This window comes from Euprymna scolopes, chromosome 25, assembly GCF_053919585.1.
Source record: "Euprymna scolopes isolate OS-2025 chromosome 25, ASM5391958v1, whole genome shotgun sequence".
NCBI lineage: Eukaryota > Metazoa > Mollusca > Cephalopoda > Sepiida > Sepiolidae > Euprymna > Euprymna scolopes.
In genome coordinates, this window is record NC_136506.1 from 57,848,621 (window position 1) to 57,868,461 (window position 19,841).

At 39.8% G+C, this 19,841-nt stretch overlaps 1 protein-coding gene across 1 annotated transcript in view; it reads left to right on the forward strand.

The window, feature by feature from the left end:
• Window positions 1-530: 530 nt before the first annotated feature.
• The window catches only part of LOC145247363 (inosine triphosphate pyrophosphatase-like), a 246,892-nt gene continuing 227,581 nt past the window's right edge, over window positions 531-19,841 (forward strand). Inside the window, exon 1 of the mRNA XM_080109043.1 lies at window positions 531-655. The gene's annotated coding sequence lies outside the window, so the exon portion shown is untranslated. The remainder of the gene's footprint in view (window positions 656-19,841) is intronic.

Sequence of the window (19,841 nt, forward strand, 5' to 3'; positions counted from 1 at the left end):
TCCGTAAGTAACGCGCCGACATACACCGAACTGTTTAATTTTTCACAAAAATTCTGCTTACATTGGGGGGTGGGGGGTAGAGCGGGAGAGGGGCAGGGGGACGGGTGGTGTTGCGCATCAACAGGATTCAGGGGTTAATACCAATGCAAACGGTAAATTTATGACGGGTTTGAATATCAGAGTCGTTGTTAGCGACCTAGACCCCCCCCCCACAAAAAAATTATTGGTTGGTGTTCTGTTGTAGTTAAAGTAAACATTTACCCAAAATAATCCGATTAGCGCAAAGTTCAAGCCAAAATAAACAAAAACAAACGAGGCCACATGCAAAATAATAAGCGTTCCCTCGAACGTGATGCCTCGGAGGGGCCTCGGCCTCACTCGTGTACGTCAGCCGCTTTTACTTGTATTTTTTGTCATAGGTGTCGAAAATTAGTGTGATATTTAGAAAAAAAAGTATCGACAGATTCGTTTGAAAGTACCGATCGAAGTACGACGAAAAAATACCATCTGCTAAAGTTAGCAGTGGTTGTCGCGGAGGGGGTGCATTTTAATAACGAACATCACGACTATTAACCTAATTTTCATGGGCGACATTCATAATCTTACACCGCCTAAAATAATTCTCGTACTACCGTGACAAAGTTCGCCTGTTCTAGTAAGTTTTTCACATTGAAATTTATGAATATTTCTTGCATTGCTTCTATTGACTTTTTAATATTTCCATCCCTTGGGTTTGTTTTACTGTACACATATATTCGAAAAAGTTGTCAAAAAACAAATATATAACAAATGTTATCAAAGGCAAGATAAGTTACTTTTCTACCAAACTGGATATATTTTTTGTGTTTTTATTCAATGTAACATGTTTATTCAGCTCGAAAACCATACAGTGTTTACCGATATATTGGAAAATTTAGAATGGCAGCCGACTCTCTCTTTAACACGGTAAGTTTGGGAAAAGGTGTTATAAATAAAAAATGGGGTTTATATTACTGTACACATAGATTCGAAAAAGTTGTCAAAAAACAAATATATAACAAATAAATGTTATCAAAGGCAAGATAAGTTACTTTTCTACCAAACTGGATATATTTTTCGTGTTTTTATTCAATGTAACATGTTCATTCAGCTCGAAAACCATACAGTGTTTACCGATGTATTGGAAAATTCAAGATGGCGTCTGACTCTCTCTTTAACACGGTAAGTTTGGAAAAAGGTGTTATAAATAAAAAAACTCGCTCAATATATGTTACCGTGACATAGGTTGACATATATTCGGCGGGTTTTTAATAGTATTTTGTCTAATTTTTTATTTATAACACCGTTTCCCAAACGATGTTGTACTGCAGCCTTATCTGGCGGTTTTCTTGGTTGAAGCGATGTACGAGCTATTCTATTGATGTGTGTATGTGAGAGAATGGTCACCATTATTGACTGTCGCAGCTGCTGCTGCTTTTCTGGTTTATCATGTAAATATAGAGGGATATGCGAATATAACAAATTTAATGTAACATGTTTATTCAGCTCGAAAAACATATAGTGTTTACCGATGTATTGGAAAATTCAAAATGGCGGCCGACTCTCTCTCGGAGACGGTAAGTTTGGGAAAAGGAGTTATAAATAAAAAACCAGTCAAAATACTGTTAAAAACCTGCCGAATATATGTCAGCCTATATCACAGTAACAATATTGAGCGTGTTTCTAACAGTATTTTGTCTGGTTTTGTATTTATGATTCATTTTCCCAAACTTACCATGTTAAAGAAAGAGTCGGCTGCCATTTTAAATTTTCCAATACATCGGTAAACATTGTATGTTTTTCGAGCTGAATAAACATGTTACATTATATATGTTATATCCGCATATCCTTCTATATTTACATGATAAACCAGAAAAGCTTTAACTGAATTAAAAGGAGATAGGCTTTGCCTATCCCCCGGCTTTCATACTCCTTCTTTGCCTATTAGCCAAGTGCAGAAGTATGTTCACAGGGACTCGACAGAAACACCGAATGATAGACATTATTTCCTGACTAGGCCAATGAATACCATTCCCCACTCCCACCTCATTACCATCCCCTTAAACTGCGGGTGCTTGAGTGCCATACATGCCAATGCAATGACTTAGGCTGATTTTTGTCTGACGGGTTGAGAATACTGGTTTGACAGTTTGTTTGGCTGCTGTTTCCAACTGATAGTTCAGGAACCCTAACTCTTTGGTAGCACTTAGAGTGGCTGCTCCATCATCAGTTGTATAATATCGGGATGGTTGTAGTACCATTTCGCATGTGGAAAGAAACCCTGCACCCATCTCCGGTGGGCTTTCCTGACAATCCTGCAGATGAAGAATCGGCTGATGGTTTACTTGTTGCATGTTTGATATTCTACACAACCACTTTGTCTAGCACCTCTCACCCTTAACTGAAACTTTTACATAAAATAAAATGATAGTTCAATAAAAAATTACGATCAAACCAAGTGTAAACTCAAACAAACCCAATTTGCCTCTTCCCTTGAGGCTTGCAGTCACGAATATCCGTAGGCTTAGAAGTAATTTAACTGATATTGAATCGTTTCTCCTAGCAAACACTCTGGATATCTTAGCACTAAGTGAAACTAACCTACACTCCTCCATCCCCTCTAACCACTTTAACATGCCTGGTTATCTCCCACTCTGCTATAAGGACTCAGACAAACGTAAGTATGGACTTGGTTCGAAACACCCTCCCTTTGACTTGAGAATCTAAACTAGAATTAGACGACCAAGCCTTTATGTGCTTTAGACTTAACCTGCAACATAGCGTTAGCTACTTGTTGTGAAGTGAGAACAGAAGACACGTTTACCTAGAATAAAGGCTGTAATAAACTAATAGAAAATACTAGAGAGTACACAGCAAGGGGAGATAATTAGACAACACAAAATATATTTTAATAACATTCTCCTCTTCTCAAAAGTATTAAAGTTAATTTGTCACAGTCATTGATAACATGATGGTTTTCGACGTTCACGTAAGGATCGTCTTAGGGTCCCTGGGCATTCAGATTTAGGAAGGGGTAATAATTCCTCTAGGTCCATAGGTACCATGGGGGAAGGTTTAGGTTCAGAAACGGAAAAATCAGCATCAAAATCAATGGGCATTGTAGAAGATAGCTCAGGTGTTGTTGTAGCAGAAGTAGCAATAACTAAAATGAGGGGAAAAAGAGCTTACCTCGGGTACGTCTGTTGTGTCACCGGTTGGGGGGAAAAAGAGAATTCCAAGATGGCGTCCAGGGGTTTTTATTAGCGTTTACCCCATGCAACTCTCGGAAAATCACGTTTCTTTCTCATGTGATTATGCAAATGGATAATTCCTGGCCACTATAAAAGCAGGAGGCTAGAGACGAGTCGGCAGTGTCCTGCAAATTGTGTGTGTGGGTGTTTCTGGCGATTGAAGTGTGTCTTTTTTTTTTTTTACCACGGTTATCACGGACAGGAATTCCCTCTCTTCTGGAGGTGGGCGATATTGACTATTTTGAAGTTGTACTGTTGCTGACAGAACATTTATTTTTTTTTGCCTACTACATTTTTGTTTCAAGCTATTTCGGCCCGAATATGGCGAAGGTGCGGATAAGCAGTGATATTATCAAGCCGTTCTCTGGCGAGGGAGACGTTGTAGCGTGGCTGAAAAAAGTGAGACTTGTCGCACAACTTCAGCAGGTGGATGACGTAGCGAGTCTGCTACCTTTATACCTGGAAGGCGATGCGCTGGCCCTCTACATGGAAATGGAGGAGGACGATCAAAAGAAAATAGACCAGATTGAGGCTCGATTAAAGGAGGCATTTACTGATGACGCGTTTGCAGCATATAGAAAAATAACTATGGTTAGATGGGCTGGTGAACGTGTGGATGTGTACGCCAACAAAATCAGGCAGTTGGTTGGATTGGCTGGATTCACAGGAGAAAGCTTAGAGAAACTCACAAAATTAATTTTTGTCACTGGATTCCCTGACACCATCTCAATTGCTCTTCAACAGGTGCCGAACATCAAAGCCCTGACCATGGGGGAGCTAATGTCGAGAGCGAGAATTTTGACGACGACTGGCGAACAAAATCAGGATGTGGTTGCGGCCACACGCTCACCCAACAACAGGGCCCAGAATAATCCTGTTAACGTGACCTGTTTCAAATGCAGTGTTAAAGGCCACCTTGCAAGGGACTGTCGAAAACGTGGAACACGGTGTTACCGTTGCGGTGAGAGTGGACACTGGGCTCGGAACTGCTCGGGAAACGAGCAAGGGGAGGACGCATAAGCGCCAGTCTCCTTCCCAACCAAGATGTGAACACGACGCTCCCGATGATAAGCATCCATGTTGACGGGACGCGATGTTTGGCGCTTATTGATACAGGATGCTCCAGGACCATTCTACATGCAGACCGGTGCCGGTCTTGGAGAAAAACAAACGTAAATGTCACCACAATTGGTGGAATGTCCCATGCGTGCTGCGGTGTTGGAACGGTCTCTGTATCCACTGATGAAGGTATGTCTGCCAGAGTCGATGTGTTGGTGATGCATGGCAAGCCACTGGGATTTGACTTGCTTCTAGGGATCGACGCCAAAAAAGCTCTAGGAGGTGTCGTTGTCAAGCCTACAGGATCAGTGCGGCTGGGCGCCAGGAAAAGTATTAAATGCGCAGCCATTTCTATCGATGAACCAGATTTCACTGCTACCTTTGACCATCAAAACCGAACGTGGACTGCATCGTGGAAATGGTCTGTGAACCACCCCACTGAAAGGCTGCATAATCGAGTGTCAGAGTACCCAGTGCCAGCAGAAATTCGTGAAGAATACACGCAGGAGCTCCACACCTGGATAGATAATGGTTGGCTCGTGCCATACCCAGAGGATAAATTGGGACCCCCCAAAGGTCTAATTCCCCTGATGGCTGTGATACAGCAGAACAAAGCCAAAGTGCGCCCGGTGATGGACTACCGGGAGCTAAATCATTACGTAGACGCATTTACGGCCAACGCAGATGTTTGTGCGGCTAAGTTGCGTGAGTGGAGACAAAAAGGTGCTAACGTGTCTCTACTGGACCTCAGAAGAGCATACCTACAAGTCCGGGTTCATGAGACACTGTGGCCATACCAGACTGTGGAAATCGATGGGAAAAAATACTGTCTGACCCGTCTGGGGTTTGGTTTGAATGTGGCTCCCTTGATAATGAGAGCAATTGTCAGCGAAGTACTATCTCAGGAAGAAGTTATAAGCCGCACAGCATCTGCTTACATTGATGACATTTTTGTCAATGAAGACGTGGTGCCCGCGACCCGTGTGAGAGAACACCTCGCGCAGTTCGGGTTGGAGTGCAAGAACCCGGAGCAGTTGAAGGACGGTGCACGGGTGCTGGGATTGGTAGTCAGGATGGAACGCAATGAACTGCGGTGGAAGCGAGGAAATGCAATTCCGGAGGCTCCCAGTATTGTTACGCGATGAACAATCTTTTCCCTGTGTGGTTGACTTGTCGGGCACTTTCCGGTGTGCGGTTGGCTTCGTGTGGCTTGCGGAATACTCAGAAGGAGAGTAAGTTCGGTAACGAAGGGCTGGGATGATGAAGCAAGGGACGCCGTACTACATCGTATGATGTTCGAAACCTTAAAATCTGCGCAGCAGAACGATCCGGCATAGGGAAATTGGTGTGTGGACGGCAAAGAGCTGAATGTATGGGTCGATGCTAGCTCCCTAGCAATTGGGGCAGCCTTGGAGATGTGTGAAACTGTGTTGGAAGATGCATGTTGGCTGCGACCTGAAGATGACTCTCAACATATCAACTTGGCTGAACTGGATGCCGTATTGAAAGGCATCAATTTGGCTCTCCAGTGGCAGAGCAAGGTGCTACACATAAAGACAGATTCTGTTTGCGTATACCATTGGGTCTCGGACACGCTAACTGGAAAGGCGCGAGTACGCACCAAAGCAGCAAGCGAGATGCTTATTAGGAGGCGATTAAGCACTCTTAAGGAGCTCGTGAAAGAGTACGGGCTGACAGTGGATGTGACGCTGGTTCCATCAGCACGAAACATTGCTGACCGACTGACACGAGTGCCACAGCGGTGGTTTGAGGCAATGAAAAAGAAAAACGGTCTTGACCCAGTGATAGACGCGGTCCACACAGACGAGCTGGATGAGAGTCAAATCATGGCTATTCACACAAAGATAGTGGACATCCGGGGGTGCGACACACTACCTACTTTGTCAGGAGAAGATGTCCAACCACGACAAAAGCAACTGTCAGAACGGTCATACAGAAATGGGAGGAATGTCAGTCCATTGACCCAGCGCCAGTCAGGTGGGAAAAAGGAAAGCTGGAAGTTAACGAGAATTGGCAGAGAATTGGAATGGATATCACGCATTATGGCACCTTCCATTTTTTAACTTTAACAGACTGTGGTCCATCGCGTTTCTCCATTTGGAGGAAATTGGCAAGGCAGGACTCGGCAAACGTGATTCATCAGTTGGAGGCAGTGTTCCTTGAGCGTGGCGCGCCGCATGAACTCCTTTTAGACAATGACACAGCTTTCTGCAGCAATATGTTCCAAGCATTTGCACGTAAATGGGGAGTTCACTTGCGATTCCGTTGTGCATACGCTCCAGCCGGGAATGGCATAGCGGAGCGATGTCACCGTACAGTGAAACGAATAGCGGCTAGAATGTGTTGTCCCATACAGGAGGCTGTCTACTGGTATAACATCACACCAAGAGACGACACATCTCCCTCCACTGCGCCTGCCAACAGGATTTATCAATACGAAGTTCGAGTAAAGGAGACCAATCTCGCAACTGCGTCCCCAGGTCCCAAGAACAGCTTTTACCAGGTTGGAGATCGCGTATGGGTCAAAAAACCACACAATCGATGTACCACGAGCTTCGGCAAGGGTGAGGTGACCAAGGTGATCAGCCCTCAGTCAATTTTGGTGGACGGTGTGCCTCGTCACGTGAAGGATTTGCGCCCTCGCCATTATGTTGTTACATCGGAGGAAGAGGGAGACTCAGACAGTATGATGTCTTCTGAAAAGACAGAGAGTATGATGCAGGACGACGGAGAGGATTTTGAGCCATATAATGTACATACTGAAGAAGTGGAGGAAGGACCATCCGTCTTGCCTCTACGAAGGAGTACCCGACAGAGACGAATACTGCCCCCCTGCCCTGATTGTGAAACACCGCCTATGGAGCAGACTGGTGGCAATAATGGCGATGAGGAGGATGGCAGGGAGGAAGTGCTGCCTCCGGTTCTTCGGAGAAGTACCAGACAAAGACGACTGCCCCCCTGCCCCGTTTGTGATCATGAGATCAGGGGGGAGTGTAGCAGAAGTAGCAATAACTAAAATGAGGGGAAAAAGAGCTTACCTCGGGTACGTCTGTTGTGTCACCGGTTGGGGGGAAAAAGAGAATTCCAAGATGGCGTCCAGGGGTTTTTATTAGCGTTTACCCCATGCAACTCTCGGAAAATCACGTTTCTTTCTCATGTGATTATGCAAATGGATAATTCCCGGCCACTATAAAAGCAGGAGGCTAGAGACGAGTCGGCAGTGTCCTGCAAATTGTGTGTGTGGGTGTTTCTGGCGATTGAAGTGTGTCTTTTTTTTTTTTACCACGGTTATCACGGACAGGAATTCCCTCTCTTCTGGAGGTGGGCGATATTGACTATTTTGAAGTTGTACTGTTGCTGACAGAACATTTATTTTTTTTTGCCTACTACATTTTTGTTTCAGTTGTATTTTGTTCTTCGGTAGAAGTTGGATTAGCTAAGTAATTCTCAGCGCAAGGATTGTTTGACTTTTCTGGATGAACCGAGGTTTCAGTTGGGGTCAGCTTTTTAGATAGAGTTAAGTTTCCAATGGGAGCTAGGTCACATAGAGAGACCATAGACTCTCGTCCGTCATTAAACTGCACATGGGCGTATTGAGGGTTTGCTTCTAAAAGTTGTACCTCATCAATCAAGGGTTCATATTTACTATGCCGAACATGACAACGCAGTAATACAGGTCCTGGTACAGTTAGCCAAGAGGGTAGAGAATGACCACTAAGTGACTTCCGTTGGTAGAAAAATAGTCTCTCATGAGGAGTGGCATCAGTTGCAGTACACAGTAGAGATCTGATTGAGTGTAATTCTTTGGGAAGTACAGTCTCCCACTGTAACTCTTTGAGGTTACTAGAAGCCAATGCCATGGATATAGTTTTTCATATAACGCCATTGTATCGCTCACATTGTCCATTTCCTCGTGGGTTGTAAGGAGTAGTCCAGCTAGTTGCTATGCCTAAACTTGTGAGATACTCCCGTAGGTCTTTGGATACAAATGAAGTTCCTCGATCAGAGTGGATGTATGAGGGTGTCCCAAACTTTGTAAAAATTTGGAATAAACATTCGATTACTACATTAGTAGTTATATTTGCACAAGCAAAAGCAAATGGAAAACGTGAGTACTCGTCCACCGGTTGTTCGATGTAGAAATCTATGTTGAGTCTTTCCATTGGCTGAGTAACTTTGATAAGAGGGGTTGAGTTTGGAGAGTGGAACCTTGGTTTCCATCGTGCACAGATGGGGCATTTAGCACACACTTTCTTGATTTCTTCTAGCGAATAAGGAAGATTTTGAACTTTCACAAAATGTGCCATTCGTGTGATTCCCGGGTAGCAGAGAGACACATGGATATCTGATAGTTTAGCTTTGGCTCCACAATAAGCTCGTGAGAGTGCGTCAGCAGAAATGTTATATCTTCCTGGCCGATACATGATATCATAATCATAGCATCCCAATTCCATTCTCCACCTTTGAATTTTATTGTTTTTAATTTTTCCAGGTCTTTTTGAATTGAACATGTAGTTCACTGCTTCTTGGTCAGCAACTATTATGAAACGCCTGCAGATAGGTAGTGTGACCACTTTTTGATGGCTTCCACAATAGCATATGCATCTTTTCCAACGGAAGCATGTTTGCATTCAGCGTGAGTAAGAGACCTTGAGAAAAAGGCAATTGGTTGACCAGCTTAATTGAGAGTGGCCGCTATAGCGGTATCTGAGGCATCAGTTTCAACCACTTTTTCATTTATTGAATGGAGCAGAGCCTTTCCAATTTTGTCTTTGATGTTATTGAAGGCCTTCTTAGATTAGCAATATACATGAAAATATTTAAATGGCTTAAAATATTTCAATATTGGTGTTACTAGAAAGATATTGATAAGCTAAGAAAGAATCTTTTTAAATTTTTAAAATCCAATTAAAATCAAGGAAATTATGGCTATTTTTATGCCCTGCATGTTTGGATATTTTCCCCTCTTTAAGACCATATGCATTTTATCACATTTTTTTTGCACTTCTTTTTCAGTAAAAATGCTATATCTTTGTTAAAACACAAGACTAAGCAATGAAATTTGTCATACAAGTGTATTTTTGTGCAAGGAATCTGAATATGCTACTGAAAATCTCCAGAAATGAATGGTTTCCAAATAATCTGCAGTAAATTCACATAAATATGCTGCGATTGCTTAAAAATGCCATGTATTCATTAAAAGAAAAAAGTTAGAGAACTCAAAGTTTAGTTGTAATGCATTTTATGTGCCAAAAACTGAAATCGAAATCTAGGATTGGTTAAAAATGAATATATTGCAATATTTCTTTTGTATTATTGTAGATTAATACCTTCTGTTACCCCTCCCCATCTGACCACCTCTCCAAAAGATGTGATTCTACCTTTATGTGAATAACTTGAAAAACTTTAATAAAAGATAAACAAAAATTAGTTTAGAATTTAATGTAAAATGATTTCCAATTTTGAATCATTCGAGCGTTTTAGGGCAGTTACCCCCTCCCCTTTTTCCTATGATAGATAAATCCTGGGTGTTTTTTTTGTTTGTTTGTTTTCTAAAAGGCGATTATGCGTGGTTTTAAGAGGGTTTTTGTGTAATTATGAGAAGGTAGGAAGGTTGCCACTCTGACTTTGGGTTAATGATAGGGCTAAGGAAAATTGTGAACATTCTGAAGACTTGATAGAAACAAAACAAAAACAATTTTAGAATTTAGAGTGGGGGTTGGTTTCACATAAATGTAAAATAATTAACCATTTCAAGATGATCCTTGCATTTTAGGACAGTTGACAATTTTTTTTTTTTTGCGAGGGGGGGGGGAGATTAATCATGTGCACTTTTCTTCAAACGTTTTTATGCTTTTTTTTTACGTTTATATGAGCTCACAGGGGAAGTTTGTTTAGTGGGGAGCTCTGCCACTTGTACTTAGCAGTATTGTTAAGGCTAAAGTTTTTAGGAGGAGGCTTGCCACTTGTACCTAGGATTAGACATAGAATTAAGCATTTTTTTTAAGAGGCCGTTTGATACGTATTGTGAAACTTTACAAGAATTATGACAAACAGACACAGCTACCATTGCTCATACTGCAGATTTATCCGACATAACTTTAGTACAAAGGACAAAAGTTCATAGAAGCTAGAAGTAATTAGAAGAAAGAAATAGTGACAGCCAAGAGAGAATACACAAAAACCATCAGAAAACACATTGAAGCACAGAAATTAGGAACTCGTGGGTTCTGGAAAATTTTTAACTGTATAGTAAATAATAGGCAATCAGCAATTCCACCAGCAGCTAAACTTCTGTTCAACCAACAATATGGATTTTGTTCTACTCAGGGGTCTACCATTGAACCTTTAATTATTCTTGATATTCATAAATGACCCCCCTAATAAAATTGTCTGAGATGGGTATATTTTCTGATGACACCATGCTCTATAGCTGACATAAGAGGAAAACGAATAAATACATATCTAAGGGAAAATTTACTGTGTTAGGTTCTGACATTGATAAACCCTCACACTTTACTGTGGTTCTGACATTGATAAACCCTCAAACTTTTCTGTCCAAAGTTCTGACATTGATAAACCCTCAAACTTTACTTTGTTAGGTTATGACATTGATAAACCTTCTAACTTTACTGTGTTAGGTTCTGACCTTGATAAACCCTCACACTTTACTGTGTTAGGTTCTGACATTGATAAACCCTCAAACTTCACTGGGTTAGGTTCTGACATTGATAAACCCTCAAACTTTACTGTCTTAGGTTCTAAACCCTCAAACTTTACTGTCTTAGGTTCTGACATTGATAAACCCTCAAACTTTACTGTGTGAGGTTCTGACATTAATAAATCCTCAAACTTTACTGTGTGAGGTTCTGACATTGATAAAACCTCAAACTACTGTGTTAGGTTCTGACATTGATAAACCCTCAAACTTTACTGTCTTAGATTCTGACATTGATAAACCCTCAAACTTTACGGTGTTAGGGTCTGACATTGATAAACCCTCAAACTTTAATGTGCTAGGTTCTGTCATGGATAAACCCTCAAACTTTACTGTCCTGTGTTCCGAAATTATTAAACAAATAGACATTACTGTCTAAGGTTCTGAGATTGATAAACCCTAAAACTTACTGTGTTAGGTTCTGACATTGATAAACCCTCAAACTTTACTGTCTTAGGTTCTGACATTGATAAACCCTCAAACTTTACTGTCTTAGGTACTTAGCTTGATAAACCCTAAAACTTTACTGTCTTAGGTTCTGAGATTGATAAACCCTCAAACTTTACTGTGTGAGGTTCTGACATTGATAAACCGTCAAACTATACTGTGTTAGGTTCTGGCATTGATAAACCCTCAAACTTTACTGTGTTAGGTTCTGACATTGATAAACCCTCAAAATTTTCTGTGTGAGGTTCTGACATAAAAAAACCCTCAAACTTTACTGTGTTAGGTTCTGACATTGATACACCCTCAAACTTTACTGTGTTAGGTTCAAACATTGGAAAACCCTCAAACTTTACTGTGTAAGGTTCTGACATTGATAAACCCTGAAACTTATCTGTGTTAGGTTCTGACATTGATAAACCCTCAAACTTTACTGTCTACGGTTCTGACATTGATAAATCCACGAACTTTACTGTGTGAGGTTCATACATTGATAAACCCTCAACCTTTACTGTCATAGGTTCTGACATTGGTAAATCCTCAAACTTTACTGTCTTAGGTTCTGGCATTGATAAACCCTCAAACTTTACTGTCTTAGGTTCTTACATTGAGAAACCCTCAGACATTACTGTCTCAGATTCTGAGATTGATAAACCCTCAAACTTTACTGTCTTAGGTTCTGACATTGATAAACCCCCACACGTTACTGTCCTAGCTTCTGACATTGATAAACCCTCACACTTTACTGTGTTAGGTTCTGACATTGATAAACACTCAAACATTACTGTGTTAGGTTCTGACATTGATAAACCCTGAAACTTATCTGTGTTAGATTTTGACATTGATAAACCCTCAAACTTTACTGTCTACGGTTCTGACATTGATAAACCCTGAAACTTATCTGTGTTAGGTTCTGACATTGATAAACCCTCAAACTATACTGTCTACGGTTCTGACATTGATAAACCCTGAAACTTATCTGTGTTAGGTTCTGACATTGAAAAACCCTCAAACTTTACTGTCTACGGTTCTGACATTGATAAATCCACAAACATCATACATTGATAAACCCTCAAACTTTACAGTCATAGGTTCTGACATTGGTAAACCCTCAAACTTTACTGTGTTAGGTTCTGACATTGATAAACCATCAAACTTTACTGTGTTAGGTTCTTACATTGACAAACCCTCAAACTTTACTGTGTTAGGTTCTGACATTGATAAACACTCAAACTTTACTGTGTTAGGTTCTGAGATTGACAAACCCTCACACTTTAATGTGTTACGTTCTGACATTGATAAACCCTCAAACTTTACTGTGTTAGGTTCTGACATTGATAAACCCTCAAACTTTACTCTGTTGGGTTCTGACATTGATAAACCCTCGAACTATACTGTGTTAGGTTCTGATATTGATAAACCGTCAAACTTTTCTGTCCTAACTTCTGACATTGATAAACCCTCAAACTTTACTTTTTTAGGTTATGACATTGATAAACCGTCTAACTTTACTGTGTTAGGTTCTGACCTTGATAAACCCTCAAACTTTACTGTTTTTGGTTCTGACATTGATAAACCCTCAAACTTTACTGTCTTAGGTACTTAGCTTGATAAACCCTAAAAGTTTACTGTGTTAGGGTTTGACATTGATAAACCCTCAAACTTTAATGTGCTAGGTTCTGTCATGGATAAACCCTCAAACTTTACTGTCCTGTGTTCAGAAATTGATAAACCCTCAGACATTACTGTCTCAGGTTCTGAGATTGATAAACCGTCACACTTTACTGTGTTAGGTTCTGACATTAATAAACCCTCGCCCTTTACTGTGTAAGGTTCTGACATTGATAAACCGTCAAACTTTACTGTGTTATGTTCTGACATTGATAAACCATCAAACTTTACTGTGTTAGGTTCTTACATTGACAAACCCTCAAACTTTACTGTGTTAGGTTCTGACATTGATAAACACTCAAACTTTACTGTGTTAGGTTCTGAGATTGACAAACCCTCAAACTTTAATGTGTTAGGTTCTGACATTGATAAACCCTCAAACTTTACTGTGTAAGGTTCTGACATTGATAAACCCTCAAACTTTACTCTGTTTGGTTCTGACATTGATAAACCCTCGAACTTTACTGTGTAAGGTTCTGACATTGATAAACCCTCAAACTGTACTATCTTAGTGTCTGACATTGATAAACCCTCAAACTTTACTGTGTTAGGTCCTGACATTGATAAACCCTCAAACTTTACTGTGTAAGGTTCTGACATTTATAAACTGTCAAACTATACTGTGTTAGGTTCTGATATTGATAAACCGTCAAACTTTTCTGTCCTAACTTCTGACATTGATAAACCCTCAAACTTTACTTTTTTAGGTTATGACATTGATAAACCGTCTAACTTTACTGTGTTAGGTTCTGATCTTGATAATCCCTCAAACTTTACTGTCTCAGGTTCTGACATTGATAAACCCTCAAACTTTACTGTCTTAGGTACTTAGCTTGATAAACCCTAAAAGTTTACTGTCTTAGGTTCTGAGATTGATAAACCCGCAAACTTTACTGTGTGAGGTTCTGACATTAATAAACCCTCAAACTTTACTGTGTTAGGTTCTGATATTGATACACCCTCAAACTTTACTGTGTGAGGTTCTGACATTGATAAACCGTCAAACTTTACTGTGTTAGGTTCTGGCATTGATAAACCCTCCAACTTTACTGTCTTAGTGTCTGACATTGCTAAACCATCAAAACTTACCGTGTTGGATTCTGACATTGATAAACCCTCACACTTTACTGTGTTAGGTACTGACATTGATAAACCCTCAAACTTTACTGTGGTAGGTTCTGACATTGATAAACCCTCAAACTTTACTGTCTTAGGTACTTAGCTTGATAAACCCTCAAACTTTACTGTCTTAGGTTCTGAGATTGATAAACCCTCAAACTTTACTGTCTACGGTTCTGACATAGATAAGTCCACAAACTTTACGGTGTGAGGTTCATACATATGATACACCCTCAAACTTTACTGTGTTAGGGTCTGACATTGATAAACCCTCAAACTTTAATGTGCTAGGTTGTGTCATGGATAAACCCTCAAACTTTACTGTCCTGTGTTCCGAAATTGATAAACCCAAAGACATTACTGTCTCAGGTTCTGAGATTGATAAACCCTCAAACTTACTATGTTAGGTTCTGACATTGATAAACCCTCAAACTTTTCTGTCTTAGGTTCTGACATTGATAAACCCTAAAACTTTACTGTGTGAGGTTCTGACATGAATAAACCCTCAAACTTTACTGTGTTAGGTTCTGACATTGATAAACCCTCAAACTAGACTGTGTATGGTTCTGGCATTGATAAACCCTAAAACTTTACTGTGTAAGGTTCTGACATTGATAAACCCTGAAACTTATCTGTGTTAGGTTCTGACATTGATAAACCCTAAAACTTTACTGTCTACGGTTCTGACATAGATAAATCCACAAACTTTACTGCGTGAGGTTCATACATTGATAAACCCTCAAACTTTACTGTCATAGGTTCTGACATTGGTAAATCCTCAAACTTTACTGTCTTAGGTTCTGACATTGAGAAACCCTCAGACATTACTGTCTCAGGTTCTGACATTGATAAACCATCAAACTTTACGGTCCTGGGTTCTTACATTGATAAAGCCTATCACTTTACTGTCTTAGGTTCTGACATTGATAAACCGTCAACCTAAATTGTGTTAGGTTCTGGCATTGATAAACCCTCAAACTTTACTGTCTTAATGTCTGGCATTGATAAACCCTCAAACCTTACTGTGTTAGATTCCGACATTGATAAACCCTCAAACTTTACTGTGTAAGGTTCTGACCTTGATAAACCCTCAAACTTTTCTGTGTTAGGTTCTGACATTGATAAACCCTCAAACTTTACTGTCTTAGGTACTTAGCTTGATAAACCCTAAAACTGTACTGTCTTAGGTTCTGAGATTGATAAACCCTCAAACTTTACTGTCTACGGTTCTGACATTGATAAGTCCACAAACTTTACGGTGTGAGGTTCATACATATGATAAACCCTCAAACTTTACTGTCATAGGTTGTGACATTGATAAACCCTCAAACTTTACTGTCTGAGGTTCTGGCATTGATAAACCCTCAAACTTTACTGTCTTAGGCTCTGACATTGAGAAACCCTCAGACTATACTGTGTTAGGTTCTGACATTGATACACCCTCACACTTTACTGTGTTAGGTTCTGACATTGATAAACCGTCAACCTTAATTGTGTTAGGTTCTGGCATTGATAAACCCTCAAACTTTACTGTCTAAGGTTCTGACATTGATAAACCCTCAAACTTTACTGTGTTAGGTTCCGACATTGATAACCCTCAAACTTTACTGTGTAAGCTTCTGACCTTGATAAACCCTCAAACTATCTGTGGTAGGTTCTGACATTGATAAACCCTCAAACTTTACTGTCTTAGGTACTTAGCTTGATAAACCCTCAAACTTTACTGTCTTAGGTTCTGAGATTGATAAACCCTCAAACTTTACTGTCTACGGTTCTGACATTGATAAGTCCACAAACTTTACGGTGTGAGGTTCATACATATGATACACCCTCAAACTTTACTGTGTAAGGGTCTGACATTGATAAACTCTCAAACTTTAATATATTAGGGTCTGAGATTGATAAACCCTCTAACTTTTCTGTGTTAGGTTCTGACATTGATAAACCGTCTAACTTTACTGTTTTAGGTTCTGACCTTGATAAACCCTCAAACTTTAATGTCTACGGTTCTGACATTGATAAATCCACAAACTTTAAGGTGTGAGGTTCATACATATGATAAACCCTCAAACTTTACTGTCATAGGTTCTGATATTGATAAACCCTCAAACTTTACTGTCTGAGGTTCTGGCATTGATAAACCCTCAAACTTTACTGTCTTAGGCTCTGACATTGAGAAACCCTCAGACTATACTGTGTTAGGTTCTGACATTGATACACCCTCACACTTTACTGTGTTAGGTTCTGCCATTGATAAACCGTCAAACTTAACTGTGTTAGGTTCTGGCATTGATAAACCCTCAAACTTTACTGTCTTAGTGTCTGACATTGATAAACCCTCCAACTTTACTGTCTTAATGTCTGGCATTGATAAACCCTCAAACCTTACTGTGTTAGATTCCGACATTGATAAACCCTCAAACCATACTGTGTAAGGTTCTGACCTTGATAAACCCTCAAACTTTTCTGTGTTAGGTTCTGACATTGATAAACCCTCAAACTTTACTGTCTTATGTACTTAGCTTGATAAACCCTAAAACTGTACTGTCTTAGGTTCTGAGATTGATAAACCCTCAAACTTTACTGTCTACGGTTCTGACATTGATAAGTCCACAAACTGTAATGTGCTAGGTTCTGTCATTGATAAACCCTCAAACTTTACTGTGTGAGGTTCTGACATAAATAAACCCTCAAACTTTACTGTGTTAGGTTCTGACATTGATAAACCCTCACACTTTACTGTGTGAGGTTCTGACATTGATAAACCCTCAAACTTTACTGTCTTAGGTTCTGACATTGATAAACCGTCAAACTTTACTGTGGTTCTGACATTGATAAACCGTCAAACTTTTCTGTCCAAAGTTCTGACATTGATAAACCCTCAAACTTTACTGTCTTTGTGTCTGACATTGATAAACCCTCCAACTTTACTGTCTTAATGTCTGGCATTGATAAACCCTCAAACCTTACTGTGTTAGATTCCGACATTGATAAACCCTCAAACTTTACTGTGTAAGGTTCTGACCCTGATAATCCCTCAAACTTTTCTGTGTTAGGTTCTGACATTGATAAACCCTCAAACTTTACTGTCTTAGGTACTTAGCTTGATAAACCCTAAAACTGTACTGTCTTAGGTTCTGAGATTGATAAACCCTCAAACTTTACTGTCTACGGTTCTGACATTGATAAGTCCACAAACTTTACGGTGTGAGGTTCATACATATGATAAACCCTCAAACTTTACTGTCATAGGTTGTGACATTGATAAACCCTCAAACTTTACTGTCTGAGGTTCTGGCATTGATAAACCCTCAAACTTTACTGTCTTAGGCTCTGACATTGAGAAACCCTCAGACTATACTGTGTTAGGTTCTGACATTGATACACCCTCACACTTTACTGTGTTAGGTTCTGACATTGATAAACCGTCAACCTTAATTGTGTTAGGTTCTGGCATTGATAAACCCTCAAACTTTACTGTCTTAGGTTCTGACATTGATAAACCCTCAAACTTTACTGTGTTAGGTTCCGACATTGATAACCCTCAAACTTTACTGTGTAAGCTTCTGACCTTGATAAACCCTCAAACTTTACTGTGGTAGGTTCTGACATTGATAAACCCTTAAACTTTACTGTCTTAGGTACTTAGCTTGATAAACCCTCAAACTTTACTGTCTTAGGTTCTGAGATTGATAAACCCTCAAACTTTACTGTCTACGGTTCTGACATTGATAAGTCCACAAACTTTACGGTGTGAGGTTCATACATATGATACACCCTCAAACTTTACTGTGTAAGGGTCTGACATTGATAAACTCTCAAACTTTAATATATTAGGGTCTGAGATTGATAAACCCTCAAACTTTTCTGTGTTAGGTTCTGACATTGATAAACCGTCTAACTTTACTGTTTTAGGTTCTGACCTTGATAAACCCTCAAACTTTACTGTCTACGGTTCTGACATTGATAAATCCACAAACTTTAAGGTGTGAGGTTCATACATATGATAAACCCTCAAACTTTACTGTCATAGGTTGTGACATTGATAAACCCTCAAACTTTACTTTCTGAGGTTCTGGCATTGATAAACCCTCAAACTTTACTGTCTTAGGCTCTGACATTGAGAAACCCTCAGACTATACTGTGTTAGGTTCTGACATTGATACACCCTCACACTTTACTGTGTTAGGTTCTGACATTGATAAACCGTCAAACTTAACTGTGTTAGGTTCTGGCATTGATAAACCCTCAAACTTTACTGTCTTAGTGTCTGACATTGATAAACCCTCCAACTTTACTGTCTTAGTGTCTGACATTGATAAACCCTCTAACTTTACTGTGTTAGGTTCCGACATTGATAACCCTCAAACTTTACTGTGTAAGCTTCTGACCTTGAGTAACCCTCAAACTTTACTGTGGTAGGTTCTGACATTGATAAACCCTCAAACTTGACTGTCTTAGGTACTTAGCTTGATAAACCCTAAAACTTTACTGTCTTAGGTTCTGAGATTGATAAACCCTCAAACTTTACTGTCTACGGTTCTGACATTGATAAGTCCACAAACTTTACGGTGTGAGGTTCATACATATGATAAACCCTCAAACTTTACTGTCATAGGTTGTGACATTGATAAACCCTCAAACTTTACTGTCTGAGGTTCTGGCATTGATAAACCCTCAAACTTTACTGTCTTAGGCTCTGACATTGAGAAACCCTTAGACTATACTGTGTTAGTTTCTGAAATTGATACACCCTCACACTTTACTGTGTTAGGTTCTGACATTGATAAACCGTCAACCTTAATTGTGTTAGGTTCTGGCATTGATAAACCCTCAAACTTTACTGTCTTAGGTTCTGACATTGATAAACCCTCAAACTTTACTGTGTTAGGTTCCGACATTGATAACCCTCAAACTTTACTGTGTAAGCTTCTGACCTTGATAAACCCTCAAACTTTACTGTGGTAGGTTCTGACATTGATAAACCCTTAAACTTTACTGTCTTAGGTACTTAGCTTGATAAACCCTCAAACTTTACTGTCTTAGGTTCTGAGATTGATAAACCCTCAAACTTTACTGTCTACGGTTCTGACATTGATAAGTCCACAAACTTTACGGTGTGAGGTTCATACATATGATACACCCTCAAACTTTACTGTGTAAGGGTCTGACATTGATAAACTCTCAAACTTTAATATATTAGGGTCTGAGATTGATAAACCCTCAAACTTTTCTGTGTTAGGTTCTGACATTGATAAACCGTCTAACTTTACTGTTTTAGGTTCTGACCTTGATAAACCCTCAAACTTTACTGTCTACGGTTCTGACATTGATAAATCCACAAACTTTAAGGTGTGAGGTTCATACATATGATAAACCCTCAAACTTTACTGTCATAGGTTGTGACATTGATAAACCCTCAAACTTTACTTTCTGAGGTTCTGGCATTGATAAACCCTCAAACTTTACTGTCTTAGGCTCTGACATTGAGAAACCCTCAGACTATACTGTGTTAGGTTCTGACATTGATACACCCTCAC